This window comes from Culex quinquefasciatus, chromosome 1, assembly GCF_015732765.1.
Source record: "Culex quinquefasciatus strain JHB chromosome 1, VPISU_Cqui_1.0_pri_paternal, whole genome shotgun sequence".
NCBI classification, from domain to species: Eukaryota; Metazoa; Arthropoda; class Insecta; order Diptera; family Culicidae; genus Culex; species Culex quinquefasciatus.
The window spans coordinates 46,523,199-46,545,035 of NC_051861.1; the positions used below are offsets into that span (position 1 = coordinate 46,523,199).

At 40.5% G+C, this 21,837-nt stretch overlaps 1 protein-coding gene across 7 annotated transcripts in view; it reads left to right on the top strand.

The window, feature by feature from the left end:
- Positions 1-21,837, top strand: part of LOC6035513 (homeobox protein prospero) — a 159,392-nt gene that overhangs the window by 88,781 nt on the left and 48,774 nt on the right. The gene's annotated exons all lie outside the window — the stretch shown is intronic.

Genomic DNA, 21,837 nt, shown 5'->3' on the forward strand with positions numbered 1-21,837 from the left:
CAAGTAACGTCATGATTCGAATTCCCGGACGCTTCGAAACCCGGACACTTCATCTTGTTTTATCAATTATTTGGATATAAGTTCGCATTATGAATGTCAAAACTGTGTTATTCGACTTTCATTTAAAGTTTACGTTCAATGTAGTTAATGCCAAAGCAATTAAATACAATAAAATTATAAGTTTACCAAAAATGCGAAACATTTCACATGAAATATTTCATAGGCGTTCGAAGCACCGGGAAGGCAAAGCAGAAATTTATGGTTTCGATTTCCTTAAATTCTAGCAAATTTTTATCTAAACTATCGATTGTTTTGATGTTAACAGCTTATTTCAGACCTAAAAAATGCCATTCACTTACATTTCAGTCCAAATTTGTGCGATTCATAAGTAAAATCGAGTGTCCGGAATTCAAAGCAAAAGTGTCCGGATTTCGAATCAGCTTTTATCAGTGTCCGGGATTCGAAGCACAACATGTCATTTTAATTTTAAAATTCTGATGAAAAATTGTTAGAAAAAGCATATTTTGCATGCATTTTCTTGAAACTTACTGTTTATACTACATCCTGATGATGTTTCTACATTTCCAACTTATTACATACATGATTTTTTACCAGCTATAACAAAAATGATATGCTACTAAGTGTCCGGATTTCGAATCATGACGTTAATCAACCTTTACACGAAGAAAAATACAGTCATAAGTTTAAAGACATGTCTGTAACTTTGTATTTTCATAAAAAAATATATTAAAATAAATCATTGAGAAAATTTTTGGTAAAAGGTTGATCTAAACTGTGCTAACCAATTTGTTCAAATGATTAAAACTTTTTTTTTTGCTGTATAAGTGACTGTTCTTGATTTAAACTTCTTTTATCAAAAAATAAACGTGATAAAAATAACAAAAACCGTTTTTCTGTATGCTTCATAACAGAAACTTTCTGTCCCGAATTGCCCACTTTCCGTTGACCTTGTGTGCTCATATTTTGGCCAGATGCTAGTTTTATTTGTACAAACAATCCCTGAAAATATCACTCTGTGGACTCTGATTAGCCTATCCTCAGTGAACAAGGCAAAACATTGATTCATTAATGTTTCCGTCCAGTTTTTGTTAACATTTAAGTGATTATTAGAAAATGTTTAAAATAGAAATATAATTAAAAGAAAAAGAGCACAAGATGAAATTGATGATTAAGTTCAAAGAACCCTAAGTTCCAATTCCACTAGGTTTTTTGACCAAACTCTTATTGCTTTAAAAGAACCTTCTGTTGCCAAGCGTTAAATGAAAAAGGAACACCAAATTCATATGAAGATGTAAAATTGATATTTCTGTAATTATAATTCATTGAATTGAATTGCAATTGATGATTGTAAATGACACTGTATTCTATAAATGTTTGCTTTCCGCTGAGCATATCTGCAATGAGGACTTCTTAAATCCTTTCCAAGTCATCCACTGGAGGACTTTCCTCAAAGTTGCACTCTGCATGGTTCAATAAATACAAGACATCGTTTTACCGTGTCAATATTTACAACACACTTTTCTGCAGCTCTCTATCCATCTGTAAAAAGAAGTCAAACATAGACATGGCCATATCTGAAAGTAAAGGAATTGGAACACACATGGATGCAAGTTGCGAAAAAAAAAGAAACGAACCAAACTGAAAGAAGTTGCAAATGCTTACCCACTTTCTGTTTGTTTTTAACGCTGCGCCAAAGAAGTCCTCACTCGTATAACGAGAGCGTTTGCAGAGCCAGATCCTGATTATTCCAGACAAATTATTCCTCTTACAGCGCTACGGGATTTCTTTTCACTGGCTTCGCCACGAGCTAGAAATGGATCTTCTTGCATGCAAACACACGGGCCTTCCAGATGCATATCTTCTCATTTGCTGGCCTACCCTCAACCTCCCTCCAGAAGCAACCCAGAAAAAGGAAAACCCATCCCACCACCCACCAGACCATGTTGTTGTGTGTACAAATGCAGAAATATTCTACAAGTGCTTCTTGCGTCTTGCCGAGATCGTCCGCTTCTGCAGAGCAAGGGTTGCGCTGCAGATTACACACCCCTTCTTTTTTTTTTTTGCTCCAGCTCGGTGCTCTTCACATTTTCTGAAGGAAATCCTAAAAGCACTTTTCAAATAAGAACTTGGAAAATCCTTCCTCCAGACGAGCCCGGCTGCAGTTGCAAATTCTTCCGCGCCCCACTCCTTTCCCCCACTCACTAGCTGATGGCGGATTTTCGCCCGAGAGTCACGGAGATGAAAAAGTTGCATATTTATTCATTATTTTCTACTTAATAAGACTGGATGCTGCAATTACAAACTTGCTTGCTGGGCGGTACAAGTCCTAAGCAATGGGGATGAGTCGGTACACACAAGTAGTCTCTTCGACCATATTCATTTCAGCTTGCCTTCTTGGTGTTTGTGATATGGGCACGAGGATTGAACAAAAAATGAGTAAATACCGCACCACAGCTTCCTTGAGTAGAAGGTCCTTGGCGGGGAAGGGTTGTAGTTACATCGGTAAAACGTTATCATTGTGCTGTTTTGAGCTGTAACGTGAGTCTTTGGTTCCATGTAAAATCGCTATTGTTTTAAACAGCAAATTTGACAAGATTCAACCCTGCCCGCAACCCTTTCGTCAAATCGATGCAACAAAAAATCCTACTCCTTCTTCAGCCACCACTACAGCCGCAGCTTTCCACCCACACCAGCACACAAGACGACGACGAGATGCGACTCAAGTGGCAGAAGAAATTTCTTACGACGACTCTGGTGCTGGTCGGTCGTTGCTGTCGTTAATATGCAATAGGCCCACCACTGTCATCAGTCATCAACGTCACCAACTTTTCCCTCCCTCAACGGTGGTGGGAGAAGTGAGGGCGCTGGGGGATGTGCAGTGCATTTCCAACCCGCCTGCACGTCTTGCAGTTTTTGCTCTCCTTTTTGTTTTTTTTTTTTTTTTTGTTTACCAGTCCTGCAAAGAGAAGGACGACGTCGACGAAATGTGGACCAAGTCAAATAAAAAAATGCGAAGAACTCTGATATAGGCTCTCAAGTGGGTGGTTTCTACGATTTTGCTCTCGTAATTCCACCCCCGAAATGGGTGGTGGGTACACTGTGGAAGTTATTTGCAAAAAAAAATTGGTCAAAACAGTGCGAAATTCGTGGTTTGGTTGAACAAGTAATTTCTTAAAAAAAAATATTTATTAATTTAGTTAAAACGATATCTCACAAAAAAAAAGAAAAAAAAAAAGCTTTTTTTCATGTATCTATCAGTGCTTAGCAAAACTCGGTTGGTATGTCATTCTTATACATAAGCATCACACAAAAAAAAACTTGGAAATTACAATTCAAAACACAAGAACTGATCAAGCTGTTTACTCATAAAAGTGGATGGCAACTCTTCCTTGAATGTTCTTGACATGAGAATTATTTGTTAAACTTTTGAAGGAAATCTGTTCTGCATTTGCTATAATGTTTGAGGAAAATACCTTTTGGTATAGTTGTCATAAACCAAATTTGATAGATATTCTAAAGCTCTTACGATTGTTTGGATTTTTAAAAATCGTACAACTTGTTCATAGCCTAACTCCAATTCTCTCTGGTACCGCCAGATGTATTTAAATAATTTACTTAATACACCTACATGGTCCTCAGAGTCTCGTTTTTGCATGCTCATTTTCATTTCTTTCATCATACAAAACAGATATGAAGTTGTAAACTGAAGCGTTTGGTACGGTATGTCCACGCATCCTTCCTCCCCTGTAGATTCTGTGAATTGTGATCCATTCTCAGAACCCACTCTGCGGTAAACACAACGTAGTAGGGCTGGCCGCTTTAATTTTTGCAATACATTTTCGGGTGTTCTCGGATGTACTGCAATTGGCAATAGTGCTTGGGGCGTAATCTAATCACAAGACTCTCCAGCATGCTTTCATCGGACTGGCTGCGTTTGTGTTAGATTAGATTAGATTAGATTAGACTATGTGGTTGGTATCTTCCTCACTCCTAACCAAATAAGGATCACACAAAAAATCCGGAAATAATTTCGAACTGTTTTTGTTTTGTTTTTGGAAACACGTGTAAGTTATGAAACTACCTAAATTCAAATCCAGCCTCCAAAAATAGTTACAGAGTTGCCAGATATTCAATCTATTAGACTCCTTTCAATATTTTGGACTCGTTTGAAAGGTCTTTCAATCACCTAACTAACAATGGGTGTGAGGATGGTTCCGGACATTGTTTTTATTCAGATAACTGAGATCCGGAATCAAAAAAGTACATAAATACCACTTAAGTGGTCATATGTTGAGATTGGGTTGCCAGATCTAACATTCGGATTCATGCGAAAATAAATTTGCATGCAAAAACTTTGAACTACTTATAGAAACTTTTTTAACTTGATCTCTAGGACCCTTAACTGATTTAAACGCAACCGGTTTGGCCTAAATGTGTATGTGGGTCTACGAGTTTTTTTTAAGTTTATTTTCAGAAAATGATCAAATCCTCGGTAAGGAAAACAAAATTGTGATGAAAAATTTAGCAAACAGTTACTTCTACATATCAATTTTGGTTGATGGTTATGTTAAAAATCTGTTAACCATGAGACAAACTAAGCAATTTCATTAAAATTTTGAGAATTTTTAAGACAAGATAAGCATTCTGGTGATCCCAGTGTTCTCATTTCTATTTTGTGAAATTCAGACATAACCTCCCACATGTGGTTCGAATAAAAAGTCCTTTAAATTTAAATAGTTCATCAAACACAAACAGCTTGATTTTGTGACTCATTATGGCTATAAAATTCAATGGAGTTAGACATGAGCATGAGCATGAGCATGGTTGACTGCCAATGAGCTGCTACTCCGTTATTGACAGATCAGCTGAAGTTAAACAATGAATCAAAAATGATCAGTGGGAGCCAACCATCCGTTCACTGTTTAACCCCTGAAGACCCCGACTTTATTAGTAAATACCGGCGCCCTCCCAAGAAGCCTGCAGTTCAACGAAAGGGAGGAATGTTAGTCCGATAGTTGAAGTTGCAGACTCATCAAGCACATAGTTTTTCGCTATATACTTGTTGATACCGCTTGAGACGGTTGAATCCACAGCATCTCCTTCAAGCATCACGTGATGCTTTTCGATGCCTCCCGAGCAACGATGCTATGGGGAGGACTTTCATAATAGACCCGTCGGCGAGCCTTCCGAGCAACGATGCTATGGGAAGGTCTTTCTGGTTAACATACAGACTCACTCACACACATTTATTTGCTCAACTATTAACTCAACGATCCAAATTGTCAGTGCATCTTTCGTTTATTATATAGAAATGGCTTTTTCACAGCAAAAAAAAATAAAACCTTAAAAATTTAAACACAATCCACCCGACGCCGTGCCTTCCGATCAACGATGATATAGGATGGGCTTTGAAAATCACAAAAGAAATCACTTTTCACTCCGAATATTTTTTACGACCACGCGCTCCCTTTGTCAATTATGCACTGATGACGTTGCATTTTCAGAGGGCAATCTTCTCCTCGCAGCACACAATACACGACAAAAATGCGAAACAAAAGGCACGCACAAAAAAAATCACTTTTCACTCCGAATATTTTTTACGACCACGCGCTCCCTTTGTTAATTATGCACTCTTTAAAATTCAATGGAGTTAGACAAGGAATAAACTGAAAAAAAATTTGAAATGCTTTTTTAGCGCTGATACATAATCTATTTTTTTACCATTAACTTTTTTATCGTCAAAACTAGAATATGTTTAAACTAATGATTCTATAACACTTTGTGCATTTAAATGTAGAATCCAAGGCTTTTAAACCATTTTTTCGATTTGTTGACCAGATTTGACAGAGACTTTTGTTTGAATGTACTGATATGGATTATGGCAACTAGAAATGTTTGACTTCTTATGAGCTCAAACTGTATTTCATCACATTTTAACTACCTTGCGATCCCACCGTGCACTGCAGTCAGCGTCATCATCGGTACAAAAAAGCAAAAATCCTGAAATCCCTCGCATTTTTTTGTTCGCTCCATTCTTTCGCTTCTCCAATCTACTGCAATTTCTCAGCTCGTCTAAGATTCGCCCTGGCAGATTTGCACAAGTGCTCGCCCACGAAAAAGGGGTTAAAAAACGGGAGGGAAAAACAAAATTGCAACGGAAGGCTGCTGGGTGGAAAGTGGGTGGCTGGTAAGGATATGGGCTTAAGGACGATGACGACGTCGGTCGTTCCGTTGATGAATAAACCGTGCAGAATGAACTTATGAGTTTTAATTACTCGCATTGCATCTTTGGATGATTTCCTTTCAACCCACTCTTTGCCTCCGCTTTGTTGGCGGTTCTCCCTTGCAGTTTCTAGATGGCTGCGATGGGTTCGTTTTTTTTTGCGCGTTGAATTTTGTCCGGGAAAAGTTGGAAATACTGCTGCTGAAGAGGAAAATGCATTGATGGTGGTTTCAAGAAGATCGAAAGTTACTGAAAAAGTTAAGCCATACAAATATACAAATTTCAATTGAGTCGGAATTTCTCAATGTTTCAAGCATCATGACAATGATAACTGCAGTGTACCTTTCGAAACAAATTCTAACACCTCTATTATGGTTGCTATCATGTGTTTTCTACATAATTAGTAGTTTTCAGCCAAAAGGCAACGATTTTGCCTTCCTCACTGAGGTAAGGCTATAATCCTGCTCTAAAAATGAACTTCGTATAAAAACGTCGTCGACCCACCTTCATGTATACATATCGACTCAGAATCGAAAACTGAACAAATGTCTGTGTGTATGTGTGTGTGTATGTGTGTGTGTATGTGTGTGTGTATGTGTGTGTGTATGTATGTATGTGACCAACAAACTAGCTCATGTTTCTCGGCACTGGCTGAACCGATTTGACCCGAACTTGTTGCATTCAACTTGGTTTAGGGTCCCATAGATCGAGTTTTATACAGATTGAAGTTTCGATAAGTATTTCAAAAGTTATGTATAAAAATGTGTTTTCACATATATTTGGATCTCACTTAACTGTATGTAAACTATGTCCGGGTCCATCATCCGACACGTCGTTGGTTAGATTATCAAAAGACCTTTCCAACGAGTCCAAAACATTGAAGATCTGGCAACCCTGTCTCGAGATATGGCCACTTAAGTGATATTGATATACTTTTTTGAAGCCGGATCTCACTTAAATGTATGTAAGCTATGTCCGGGTCCATCATCCGACCCATCGTTGGTTAGGTTATCAAAAGACCTTTCCAACGAGTCTAAAACATTGAAGATCTGGCAACCCTGTCTCGAGATATGCCCCCTTAGTGATATTGATGTACTTTTTTGAAGCCGAATCTCACTTAAATGTATGTAAACTATGTCCGGATCCACCATCCGACCTATTGTTGGTTAGGTTATCAAAAGACCTTTCCAATGAGTCCAAAACATTGAAGATCTGGCAACCCTGTCTCGAGATATGGCCCCTTAAGTGATATTGATGTACTTTTTTGAAGCCGGATCTCACTTAAATGTATGTAAACTATGTCCGGATCCACCATCCGACCCATTGTTGATTAGGTTATCAAAATATCTTTCCAACGAGTCTAAAACATTGAACATCTGGCAACCCTGTCTCGAGATATGGCCACATAAGTGATATTGGTATACTTTTTTGAAGCCGGATCTCACTTAAATGTATGTAAACTATGTCCGGATCCACTATCCGACCTATTGTTGATTAGGTTATCAAAAGACCTTTCCAACGAGTCCAAAACATTGAAGATCTGGCAACCCTGTCTCGAGATATGGCCCCTTAAGTGATATTGATGTACTTTTTTGAAGCCGGATCTCACTTAAATGTATGTAAACTATGTCCGGATCCACTATCCGACCTATTGTTGGTTAGGTTATCAAAAGACCTTTCCAACGAGTGCAAAACATTGAAGATCTGGCAACTCTGTCTCGAGATATGGCCACTTCAGTGATATTGGTATACTTTTTTGAAGCCGGATCTCACTTAAATGTATATAAACTATGTCCGGGTCCATCATCCGACCCAACGTTGGTTAGATTATCAAAAATCCTTTCCAACGAGCCCAAAACATTGAAGATCTGGCAACCCTGTCTCGAGATATGGCCATTTAAGTGATATCGATGTACTTTTTTGAAGCCGGATCTAAAAAATAGATGAAACTTGTGTACAGCCAATTTTGTGAGGAAGGCTCCAACCACATAGGTGGATTAAGTTAGTTTTTTTCGAAAATTCCGAAACATAAGATTTCTAAAAGTATCCTCTTCAAAACAAACAAATAAAAACTGCAAGTGCACCTTTCAAAAAAAATTCAAGTACCTCAACGCTGGTGATTATCGTGAATTTCCCTCACTCACCAGATCCAGACTGCAAATTTTCCGCTTCTTCCGTTGCCATCACCCAAGGGAAGGATGATGGAAACCTCACATTTGAAGTAGTAGCCGGAACTTGAGGCTGGCCTTAGCCACATTAATTAAAGCCAATTAATAAGACTCCGGAGCCGAGGAGAGCTGTCCAAACTGCACTCGGGGGGCTTTGCCGTCGTTACAACAGAGATGAAAGTAAATTAAGTACACCTTCCTCCCAGCCATCTCCTACCGTCAGGGTATGAGGAGTTGTTTGTATTTCGTAGACTTTTGTATAGACTGCGGGCGGCGGGGTTGCAAAATAAAAAATGCATCTCTCCGGTGCAAGTGCATTTCCCCGAAAGGCAAATATTTCTTTCGTATTGAAGTGAAGCTTGTGTAAAAAAAAACTCCGAACAAGTAGAAAATTAAATCTTCGAGAGGTTTCCGCTTCGGTGGTTGGACCAGAGGTAAAAGTTGAAATTAAAATAAAAATGATGAGAGAATTCAAATATTAAATGCAACCGGAGATAGCTCTCACCATCAGTCAAAGGCTGTGTGGTGCATAATCCACCTGTTTCAGCAGCCCCTTCCAAGCCTTATCAATATAACCCGAAAACAGTAAAGCGAAGCACAGAGAGCACTCGAAAAACCTTCAGGATCGATGTTGAATGCAGTTTTGCAATCGTTGCATCCGCTTCTGGCAAAAGGTTATGCGCCTCTTTTATCATCATCGTGCACGTTCAAAAAAAAAATCGGTACAAATAATCAAAACACTCGGCTCAAGTTCGGACTTGTGGAAAGTATTTCATTCAGCGTTCAGAGATAGAGGCTCAACTTTCCTCGGCAGAATGCTCAGGTGGGATGTGTTGCAAGTGACGTAGGGGTTTATGTTTTAAAATAAAAAAAAACAGTTTTAGATATTTCAAACATTAATCAGTTGGAGCACATACGATTTTGTCTTCTTGGCTAATAAATGAGTGAGTTTGCTCGTTTGTTTGGGTGATCCCTGAAAGATTTGGTGAGCAGTGAGCATCCAATCACTGGCTGATTTGGAATCCTAGTCACTCTCGATTTGTATTATGTCGACAGCTCAGATGATTCGATCGGCACTGAGTGAGTGTGATCAATACTCATTGAGCTAGAAATCAGGACCGTTGCTAACTTCTAACCGGTGTTGATCAACGACTTTTTCTCTCCTCCCAAATCTCCTTTGATTCCACGTGACCAACGCCACTGGCATTGACCCCTCTCGTGGGTGAGTCCCGCGCCAGGGCCGTGGATTCGAGGCAGATACAAACGAAAAAAAAAACAAAACCAACCTTTTGCACTGAGGAGAAAAATTCCGCCATTCATTGACGAACCGAGCGAATAGAAAAAAAAAACACATCACAAACTCCCTCTTCCCCGTCGCCGGAGTCAAGCAAAAGTTTAAAATACGAGGAGAAAAAAAATAATCCACAGCAAATTAAAATAAACTTTTTTTTTGCATTTCGCATTCTTCCATTCAAAAAAAACACATGCTCCGGAACGGGTTAGGCGCTCGTAACTCTTCTCCGGGAGAATCGAACATCATTGAAAACAAAAAAAAAAGAGTCTAAAACACACAGAGTTGGCGATGCGCGGTTCCTATCTCGATGTAGAACGTACTTTCAAGTAGCACCACGTGTGTGTTGTGTATGGATCTACAAAGTATAGAAAGTGGGTGGTGAGATGGAAAGCAGGTTTTTTTTATTCTCATTTTTTTCGTGAATGTTTCCAACGAAATGGGGCCTTTCCTCCACGAGAGTGTATCCGTTGTGCGTGTGTGTATGTGTACTCCACCAAAACTTTTTCCGGTGCTCATTATTAAGGAAGTAATCCTTTGAGTTTGTTCCTTGAACTGGAATGACTTGTTTTTGTGTTTGTGTTTTTGAGAGCATTATATAGTAATTGTAACATTGAGATTAAATAACTGCTCAACTTGTGCTGAACATCACTCGAATAAATAAAAATTAAGTTTGTTGTTTAATTGTGAATTTGGCCAATCATGAAATTTGCTTTATTCATCAGCGGAATAACAAATTCAAAATAAGTGTTTAATGCTGGTTAAAAAATTTATTTCAGGACTGTAGAGCTGGACCTTTCTGGAACTTCTTCGACTCCGAAACCTGCTTCTGGATTTTCAGTGCCTTCGACTCCGACTCCAACAAAAACTCTCATTCATGTTGAAAACTGGCCGACTCCAACTGCGACTCCGGTTGCTGAAGGTTGAGCGACACCGATTCCAAATATTAACTTCAGCTTCTCAGATTTTTAACAACTTCAGCTGTTCAGAAATACCCGACTCCATCAGCTCCGGCCCCGACTGGATGAACTGCCTTATATTTTTTTTTAATTATTCAACTCGAGATAGTTGTTCATATTCAAATTAGGCCCTGGCCGAGGTCAAGGGGGGGGGGGCAAAAAAATAAAAAAATATAAAAATTTAAATAACAAGCCATAGTCTTCACATTTAAATGAAAAAAGTGTTTTAAAATGCATTTTACACTAGATCAGTTGTTTTGCAATCATTTGTTTTCAAAAAATCTAAGATCTGACAAAATCGAAAATTGTATCGAAAAAAAAGATTTTGCATCGAAAATTTTCAAAAAACCTTAAGATTTTTTAATAAACCCAAACATGCTAAAAATGATTTTAAACGCAGGAGAATGTATTTAAATTTGATTTCAGCTGGCTGCACTTGAATTTTCATTGAAATTTTGAAGTTTATTGTAAAAATATTTTTTTTTTGCCCCCTGATTTTTCGGGCCAATTTTAAAGAGGGGGGGGGGGGTGACAAAAACTTTTAAAAATATTTGTACCAGCCTTATTGAGAAAACAAAAACAAATATAAATTTCAATTTAAAAAAAATAGTTTTGTCTACAACGAAAGTGGTGGAACATAATAAAGCAATTTTTCTCTGGAACTCTAAAAAGATCTTAAATTAGTAACTTAACGGGGTTTTTTCTGAAATATCCCTCAGTGACGCCAGAGTCCATGGTCACCAGAATTTAGTTTTTGAATTCTCGATTTTCTCTCAAGACCATACATAATGTTACTAGAAAGTTTTACATCAAACTCAAATCAAAAATCAAATTATTCGCTCTACAGCATTGCCTTGGCGTTCTCGATTACGAGATTCCTACTCGAAACTAGGTGTCCGAAGGCTTGATTGTTGAGGCAATTGCAAACCTCTTTTTACACCTAAGCTTCCATCCACCCCGGGATTCGAACTGACGACCTTTGGATTGTTAGTCCAACTGCCTACCAGCGACTCCACCGAGGCAGGACTCAGGGAGACGACTCCTACACCTGGACTGAGCTAACGACAGATTCCCAAAAAAGTGTCCACGTGGTTTATGGATGGTCCCAAAACTTAAACGTCTTATACCGATCTGTATTTTTTGTAATATTTTTTATTTTTCGACATTGATATTACAATTATTTCAAAATATTTTGAATATCCAATATTGCAAACATTTTAATAGAAAAAAAAACTTCAAAACTGTATGCTTTTTATTAAATTTGCTTAAAAGTAATAATTTGTATAGCCAAATTTCCTAAAAACTTTAAAGATTTTATCAACTAATTAAATGTTTATCAAAAATTCGTCAAACGTTTTGCAGATAAATTGGACAATCCCAATTTTCGATGGGAAATCTGGCATCTTAGCACAAGATTGTGTCTTGTGTCTATTACACAATGTCTATTTATGAATAATTAGAATATTTAGATTAATGATTCTTTTTTGAAAAAAAAACTTATTGTATTCATTGATGAGAAGTTTGTCAAACTTTAACTAGACTGGACTTCCCCGGTTTGTTCGTTTTATTTGGAGTAGGATTTATCTAGAACTTTATGAATCGTATTTAAAAAAATGCAACAATTCAACTTTTAAAGTAGAACTGTATCATTAAAGTGTAACTAAAATGACAAATGGATAAAATGTGACACAATCTGAGCCGTTGCATCAAATTTCGCCAAGAACCAGACAGCGAAAAAATATCACGCCGAAAAGTGGAGTACCCATCTTACAGCCGGCGTGGGCCCTCGTAACCTGACTTGACTGACATTCCCACCCAACAACCCCAAACGACGCTAACAATGGCCGATGGTTTTGCCGCGAAAAATTATTACTCGCGTCATCCATTGGTCCCGGGTGCAGCGCGGCAAATGCAAAAATATGAAAATGCATCGTGATTTCCTTCCACTTCTGTCCCATCCCATCCGCTGCCGGTCCTGTCGGGCTGGCTGCTGTCACCCCGAAAAATCCCTGGCAGGACGGTGCAATTTGCACAATTTTGAAATATATAATACTATTTTTTTGTCGGCCGCGCTGCAAATTTGCGAGAAACGACATCTGCATTATTAAAGAGTGTCGCGGTCATGTCAGGTTTTTCCACGTCTATTTCGGAAGGACGGATGAGTCGCGCGTCAGCCTGACTGGCAGGCGACACCACCCCACGGGGACGCTCTGTACCCAGCGCAAAATGCACCGACTTGGCACCGACGGACAATGTAGACGAATGTTAATCAGTGCAGGGATGTAGTTTTGACAGATTTTGGATTTTTCAAAGAATCATGTTAGCGTGCAACGGTGCATGGTAGGCCTGGCTGTCTCACAACTACAGCTCTAATAACAACCACAGCTCAACGAACATTGTTGCATCAAACCCCTTAAATTCCGGACTTCAAATCCAGCTCCGCTGTCATCTTCTGAACCGCGCGATGCAGGCCCTCCACGACTTGCAGATTTTCGGATCCTCCCTAACCCACCCCATCCCGGCCACTCACTGTCGACCGAATGTCGTTCAAACCACCCCGTCCCCGTCAGCTGATAACCAAATCCCAGTACCACTGCTCCTGCCAGTAATGAGGCCAAGATAGGGAAGTGCAACTCGAAAAAAACCAACTTGCTGATATTCCGAGTATATTTTTTTCGGAAGGGTTGAGAGCACTCCACTCCATCAAGGAATAACTTTTTGGGCAGTATCGATTTTTGAGGTCCCCCACTTCTTCTTCGCCACCAGATCTCAACCCCCAATTTTGCGAGTATTGCACAAGTGCAACGACAGCAGCAGTACAAGATGAAACACTTCTAGACTGTGCGCAAAAAAAAATCAACCCTTTCTTTATTCGGACGTATTCCTTGTCGTTGATTGTCGAAAAAAAAGGAATCCGGCCCTCCAGAACAACGGCAAGAAATGTTTACGTAGACACAACTGCTAGGGTGACTTCCTCCCGCACATCCCACATCCAGGACTTGCCCGGGAGGCACGTATAAACACCCAGGAATCGTCGTCGTCGTCGCAGCCATCCCTCATCATCTTCCGGACCTCATTTGGTTGGCAATAAAGAAAATTAAGACAAAACCCTTTCGAAACAAGGTGAGGCAGAGCGGCGATGGAGTAACGCGAGACGCACAAGTACCAGCAGAAGCGTATTCAAAGAAGGAAAAAAAAATCTGATCCAAAAAAAATGAACCAAAAGGGGGTTCTCCGAGGGGACCGACGTTCTTCTGCGACGGAGCAAGATTACGACGCTTTGTCTGCGGTGTGGCCCAGGAGTACCATCTCAAGCAAGGGTATCGTGTAAAAGAGTTGTAAGGATCACCGTGGTCTTCTCCCTTGCACATACATATTTCTGAATTTTTGAAGGGGGTGTTTGGCGAAAATGTGGCAACATCTTGTGAGGAGCGGGGAAATCCTCCAAAAATTGCATGGGAATGGCAAGAAAAAGGTTTTCTGAAAAGGGAGACTCCCGCTTTACATCTACGTATGATTTGTCACGCACACGGGCAAACACTTGGAGCATCCTGGCGCACGAGAAGGGTAATGCATTCTTGGAATGTTTTAAAACGAACTGAAAATGCAAAAACATGTGATGACTATTTTTTCTGTTCGTATCTTCGTGTCTTCTGTCTGAGCTTAGAAAAGTCTACAAGTCTCCAGATCTTCAAAGTCAAGAACTTTAGGTCTGCAAGCTTCGTTAGGTACACAAACGTCTAAAGGTCCACAAGTTTCTTTAGGTTCACAAGCGTCTTCTGGTCTGCAAAGCACTTTTAGGACTGCAAACATCTAGGATCACAAGCGTATTTTGGTCTGCAATCGTCTTTAGCTCAACTAGCGTCATGAGGTCAACAAATGTCATTAGGTCCACTAGCGTCTTGAGTTCTGCCAGCGTCTTCAAGTTCACAAGCTGCTTCTTGAGTCTACAAACATCTTTAAGACGTTTACAACCTGAAGACGCATGTAAACTAAAAGACGCTTGAGCCTACATGCCTCTTCGGGTTGTAAACGTCTTTAGGTCCACAAGCGTTTTAAAATCCACAATCGTCTTAATGTTCACAATCGTCTAATGGTCCGCAAGCGTTCTAAGAACATTAATTGTCTTTAAATCCTCAAGGCCACTAGCGTCTTGAGTTCTACAAGCGTCTTTAGATCAACTAGCTTTATGAGTTCTACAAGCGTCTTAAAGGCCGCAATCGTCTAAAATTTCGAATGAGTCTTTAAATACGCAACCTTTTTAAGGTCAACAAGCGTCTGAAATTCCGTAATCATCTTAGGTCCACAAGCATCTTTTTGGGTTTACAAACGTTTCAAAATCCACAGCGACATGAGTTCAGAAACTTCATTTTAAATCTGCAACCATCTTTAGGAAAGCATTCGTTTTCAGGGTTTCATGCGTCTTATAATTATTATCGTCTTCAGGATCGCAAAAAACATTTTGTCTGCAAATGGCTCAACGTCCACAATCATTTTGAGATTCACAAGCGTCCAAAGTTCATCAAGTGTCTTTCAATACGCAGGCGTCTTAAGATCATCAAGCGTCTTACTTTCAGCATCTTAGGACCACAAGCGTCTTTTTGGGTCTTCTTGGAACAGTAAAGGTTATAACCGTCTTTAGTTCCGCAAGGGTCTTCAAATCCACAATCGTCGTCTAAAGGTTAGCAAGCGTCCTAAGGTCATCAAGCGTTTAACGGTCATGAAGTGTCGCAAAGAACGTATGCTTCTTACGTCCACAAGCGTCTTCTTGGGTCAGCAAACGTAATTAGATCCACAAGTTTTTGGGTTCACTAGCGTCTTAAGGTCAACTCCTAAAGTGAGACTTCAAACCCCTAAAATATTCATGTTAACCCATTTGAGAAGGCAACGCAACAGCGTTTCCAACTGTCAAAACAGTTGAAACCTCGCCTGATTATCAATACCCGCTTTCCAATGAAACAGAATCCAGATGGCTCTTCTTTGCAAACCGAAACCATCCAGATCATCTACTGTAATTAATATCCTTCCGCGTTATCTTCTCTCTTCGCTAGCTTTCTTAACCCATAACCACACATTAGCACGGTTCCGACTTCAACGCCGATAACCCGCCCAAAGAACTCGAACTCGGCACGGGAAGGGGGCGTCAAACGGGCCTGTTCGATTATTTACGACCTCGCCACACCACACGTCGCGTCGCTGTTATCACGCCACAATTTGACTTTTGAAACTATTTTTTTTTCGAACGGTTGATATGACTTTCTTGCCCGCTCCTCCTACCCACTGTCGTGCCACCCCGCAACTTAGGGATTGACCGAATTTCCGGCTCGGCCGGAACCCGGTTTCGCGGTTTCAGCGAATCAAATATTCATGTGTCATTGTGCTGCTCTCGAAATGTTTCGAGCCACACTTGAAGTCGGTGCCGCCACCGAGCTGGAGCTGGTGCCATATGACTCCTTGAACAGTTTCCCAAACACGTTGCATGCCAATGTTCGACTTTGGTCGTCGTCCTTTTTTTTCGTTTCTCTGATCGACTTCAACACAAACTGAAAATATGTGTTACATATAATTATGGAAAACTGGAACCATGGGTGGGTTGCTCGTTGGTTAACGGTTTTGCGGTTTCGGCGAACGGTGCTCTTGTTTTTTGGGAACGAAGTGTCAGCTTCAAGGAAATGTCTATCTTTGGCGTGTTTTGTTCCATCGACGGGTTATTAGATCAATAAATCGCGGGAATAAATAAAGTGTGGGAAATTTGAGGTTATGAGCGTCTTTGCGGGTGACGTATGGGATCGCGGCTTGATGGCGGTGACATGGAGACTTCAACACTTTAAGACTCGACTGAAGACTTCAAGACTACGTGACTTGAAGATTATGTGGACTTCAAGAATTTGAAGACTTGAAGACTGTATAGACTGGAAGATTGTGTAGACTTGAAAATTGTGTAGACTGTGTAGACTAGAAGATTGTGTAGACTAGAAGAGTGTGTAGATTTGAAGATTGTTTAGACTGGAAGATTCTGTAGACTTGAATACTGTGTAGACTTGAAGATTGTTTAGACTTCAAGAATTTGTAGACTTGATGACTGTATAGACTTGAAGATTGTGTAGACTTTAATATTGTGTAGACTTGAAGACTGTTGATTTGAAGATTGTGTAGACTTGAAGATTGAGTAGACTTGAAAATTGTGTAGAATATGTAAGCTTAAAGATTGTGTAGATTTGAACAGTGTGTAGACTTAAAGATTGTGTTGAGTTGATGACTTGAAGTCTGTGTAGACCGAAATTTTGTTTAGACAAGCACACTGTGTTGACTTGAAGACTATAGCAGTCTCAAAAAACCAACACATTTAATTTGAAGAGTCGCAAAGCAGCTCAATTTGCTGACTCTTTCTGAATGATTCATTCAAAAACTCCAACAAGTCACTCACTTAAACTCGCACCCTGCTAATATCCCCTTTAATTGATGAATTTGCATCTTCATGTCGCGCAAAATTTCTCCTCCGACGACAATTGCATTAATTACAGCCGCGCAAAGCGTATGATACAATCTTTCCCACTCCCATCAACGCAGCCGCGTACTCATGCGGTTGAGTCATTTGAGCAGCAATTGAGCGCCCAGAAAGGATTCAAATTTCTACAAGATTCCGTCCGAGAAGGGTGTGCGGGGATAATTCCTCCGGAGAACGGCCGGAAGTTCTAATTCAAGAAAGCGCACCCCGACCGACCGCGCTAGGGATGACCCTAATTGTCGTCGTCCAAGTCCAATTGATGGACAACGGCCAATTCTCATGATTGCCATCAGCAGTGCGCGCTGGTCCTCCTCCTCCTATGCGGGGAATGGATATGCGCGGCGGTCCGGCTCCGGAGAGTTGAAGTGCGTCAAGTGAAATATGACTTGCGCTGGGTACGCCGATGCATTTACTACTCTTGTCGGGGGCTGTGATAAGCGTTGGGAAGAGTTGAGCTAGAGCGGGTTCTGTCACACTATTTGTATTACAGCTGTTGTGGTCAATTGGAAGTGGAAGTAATTTCTGACTTGTCTCCGCGCCAGCGCAATTGTCGTGGAAGATAGTTACGGGCGGGTTCCCGCTTCCGAATGGGAAGTAGCCGTATAGCGCTCGCGGGAACGTCGTTTAAGTGTCGTTTAATCCAATTACACGGCATTTCAAAAACCAAAAACATTTTCGAACTCAACTTTGAAGAACTTGGGATTTTTGTGACAAATTTGTAAACCACAGAATTGTAGACTTAAAACTTCATGAATTTACAATCTAAGTAGACAAACAAACTGTGTAGACCTGAAAACTATGACGAAATGAACGAATGAGAAAAATTGAAACAGTATAGTCTGTCTAAAAGTGTTATAACTTTTATACTTTGAGATACATAGATTGTGGAGAATTCAAAACTTTGTAGACTTTTAGAATAAGAATCGTGTAAACTACAAATCTGTGTAGACTTGAAAACTGTACATTTGAAGACTGTGAAGAGCTGAAGACAGTTTAGACTAGACAATAAAACTGTAAAGACTTGTAGACTTAGAGAGATGTAGATTGTAGAGACTTGAAAACTGTGTAGACTTGTGAACTGTGAAGAGTTTGAACCCTGTAAACACCAAACTCTGTTGTCTTGAAAACTGTAGATTTGACGACTGTGTTGACTTGGATAAAGTTCAGTCTTGAAATCAGTGTAGATTTTGAAACTTTGTAGATCTGTAAACGTCATGCTCAAAGACAACGTAGACTTGAAGACAACGTGGACATACAGGAAGACCAAGTTCTTTCCGTAAATGACACAAAAAGTCCAAGAAAATTATCGTTATTTTTTCTGTCGCGATGTGTTGCCCAACAATCCAATCCGGCTGAACCTCTGGAGACTTAATTAGCATATTCAAAAACAACAGTACTCCGTAAAAGTTCACTTCAAGGCCATTTCACTTGCATCAATTTAGGGAAGCCAATTGAGCCGAAAACCAACCAAATCGGCCCTAATTGAATCATACTTCTTAATTGCACTTGCTTTGTACTTGGGTCTTGTTGTTGTTTTAGGGGTTTCCTACCAGCAGTTAAAAAAACTGCACTTCCTTGTGCACAATCACAAACAGCTCCCTTGGGAAGCGTCCCGTTTGGATAAACACGGAAACCCAAGACATTTAACGACTAATTTGTGTGTGACGGACGACGGGCGGGTACTTGCGCACACACTGCAAGCATGATTTATGCTAATACACCAGCATAATTTTGACCCCTTTTGGCCGGCGTTGCATCGGTCGTGGGAGATCAGTGCAGCGAAGAAAAGGATAAACGATGAGGACAAGAAAAACACATCCTGTAATGTGTGGCTGAATCGTTATTGTTTGTAGTAGGTACTCTTGCTTGGGGGTTCTCACATGAATGAAATCGGTGCGGTTTTGTACGGCACCAGGGTTGGATTCAGAATCGAATGTTTAAGACTTACATACTTTTTGAGTTTGAAAACTGTGCTACTTGAAGAACACATAATTGAAGACTTTAAAACTCTGTAGACTTCAAAACATTAGATTTGGAGACTCTGTAGACTTCATACCCCTCGAATGTTCTGGGTGAGTATCAAAGCCAACCCTGCGATTTCGTTTCAACAAGTGTTTCTCACTCTCCGGAAAGGAAGTTCGAATCAAGAGACCGTACCGTACCCACTTTGTCCCGCCCGGGGACCAAACCTTAATTCACACGATCTTCTTCCCGGTTATTGTCCCATTGGTTCGCTTTCGGTAACCTCTTTTCTCCACCGCCGTACAAGGAGGACGGATCACTTTAAAATCTCCAGGCCACAACCGCCCGCCACTAGGGTCTAGCGGGAATTGATATTAATCAACACTTCCGTGCGGATCTTTGGGGTTCTTGGGGTTCGCGTGGGCACTTGTCGCCTTGATGCCTTTGTCGGTCTCCCCCGGCAAAAAACCGCAAAACGGTTCAAGATCGCTGGGAACCTGCCAGCGTGAAGCCTCGCAAAAGTTTTGTTGAATGGTTCAATTTCTTAGACCGTCCAACGGCAGGGGGTCAGGGGTTTATTGTTATTACATTGTTATTTTGGTTTAAAATTGGTCAAGCGATCCTTCCCCCTTTTTCGTAGAGTAAGTTAAAGGGTGTAGGAAGCAGATTAACCGCTGTAACTTGATTTTTTTCGTTTTTATGAGCTTCTTTCGCGATCCATTCTCATACCGAACGTTCAATTGTGAGAAGTTTCCAAATTCTCAAAAGGGGGCACCCAAATTTCCGTTACAACTCGGGTATCACTGCGACAAGTTACATTTAAAGGGCACCGTCTTGCTCTGATAGCGATCTACGCCACGGACCTAAGGTCGTCCACATCTGGAAGGCAGCACGCGCGCGCGCGTGTCCGCCTTTAAGACTTCCAGCCAACCGGCAATTATTGCGCTGTTAAAAGTCCCTCAACGTCGTTTCCGCTCGGTAAACACGGGTGCCAAGACGTTGGCCGAATTGTACACATATGTCACCTCTCGGTGCGATACCTGAGGAACCTCGACGATAAGAAACGGCTTTCCAGAGGTGGACTTGGGAAAATGATACACATTACGAGCATTTAAGCTGATCCCTGAGTTTGTGTCTGTACTTGTAAGAAAACGACCCTTTTATTTCTTTTGTCAGGCTTGAGAAGTTGCACTCCGGTAACGTACACGAGAGGGGACCTTTAAACGTCTTACAAGACGTATCCCTGGAATGTCTTTCGTTTCTTGAGATTTCATTTTACAGTAAATGCAGGTAAAAACGATCGACACGCTTGAGTTTTAGTTTGGGGAGAAAAGTGCGGGAATTTTTGGGTAGCAGCTGATTCGATAGTTAGACCACTAAAATCTTTTACTTCAAGTTCTTGTCTTGTAGACTTGTAGACTTGTAGACTTGTAGACTTGTAGACTTGTAGACTTGTAGACTTGTAGACTTGTAGACTTGTAGACTTGTAGACTTGTAGACTTGTAGACTTGTAGACTTGTAGACTTGTAGACTTGTAGACTTGTAGACTTGTAGACATGTAGACTTGTAGACTTGTAGACTTGTAGACTTGTAGACTTGAGGACTTGAGGACTTGAGGACTTGAGAACTTGTAGACTTTTAGACTTGAAGACTTGTAGACTTGTAAACATGAAGATTGATCACCTTGAGTCATCAAACCTTATACTCAAACAAAAAATAAAGTTTCTTTCGTCTCCAAATCTCACATAATTCACGTATCAACATCACGTATCAAATCGTTTTATGACTCACTTCCTTTCGGAAAGGAAATGATCTCATATCAAGTAGTTAATTTACACTCACTCCGATCTTCACGACCCAGTCTCAAATAAATTTTGACCGCTTCCTTCTTGAAGGATGCCCCGTTTTGTCCCCCCCCCCCCAACAAAACCGTTGATGGTTGCATTTCTTGGCACGAAAGCGTGCGAAGCAAATCCTCCTCCTTCAATTGGAGCCGTTAAAGGTCTTGGAGCTCACCATATCGTTTAAACCAATTGACTGTGCAGCGCTAAACTGAACTGACGATGATGTCGTCGTCGTCGTACGCAAATAAATTTTCTTGCGGCGACCAAAGTGGACGTGATGCGAAACTTTTTTATTATCCAATTAAGCGTGAGTCGCAAGATCTTGCTCGTCAGGGGGGTAAACACTCACAGAATCGTCAAAGGAAGCATGGTGTGATGATTCACACTTCAATCTAATTGAGAGGGTGGAATTGGATTTGTTTGTTTTTATAGTTTCTGACGAAACCAGTATCCTACTCTAGCGCCAAGACACTCTGCGCGTGTAATTAAGACCGACTTCAATTGATATTTATGTGTGAGGCGGACCTTGGCCGCGCGAAATGCTTGATCTCGTCATCATCTGCGAGATTCTGGGCGCCTTAATTAATTTACTCCTTCCGGATATTGGCCCGACGACTTTGGCAAACGTCCAAAAATAGAAACCAAACGACCTCGTTGAGGCTTTTTTTTCTACTAAATCTTCTTCCTCATCTTCCACTGTTCCTGTTTGCAAACGACAACTCGAACAGCTGACTTCTCTAATGGACCCCTTCCCAAACCCATATCGTACACCTCTATCTTGAATGCATTCATTCTGGCTGCATCGTAACATGCCTTTCTACCTTTCCCTTCTCTCTTTCTCTATATGAATCAAACGTTCGT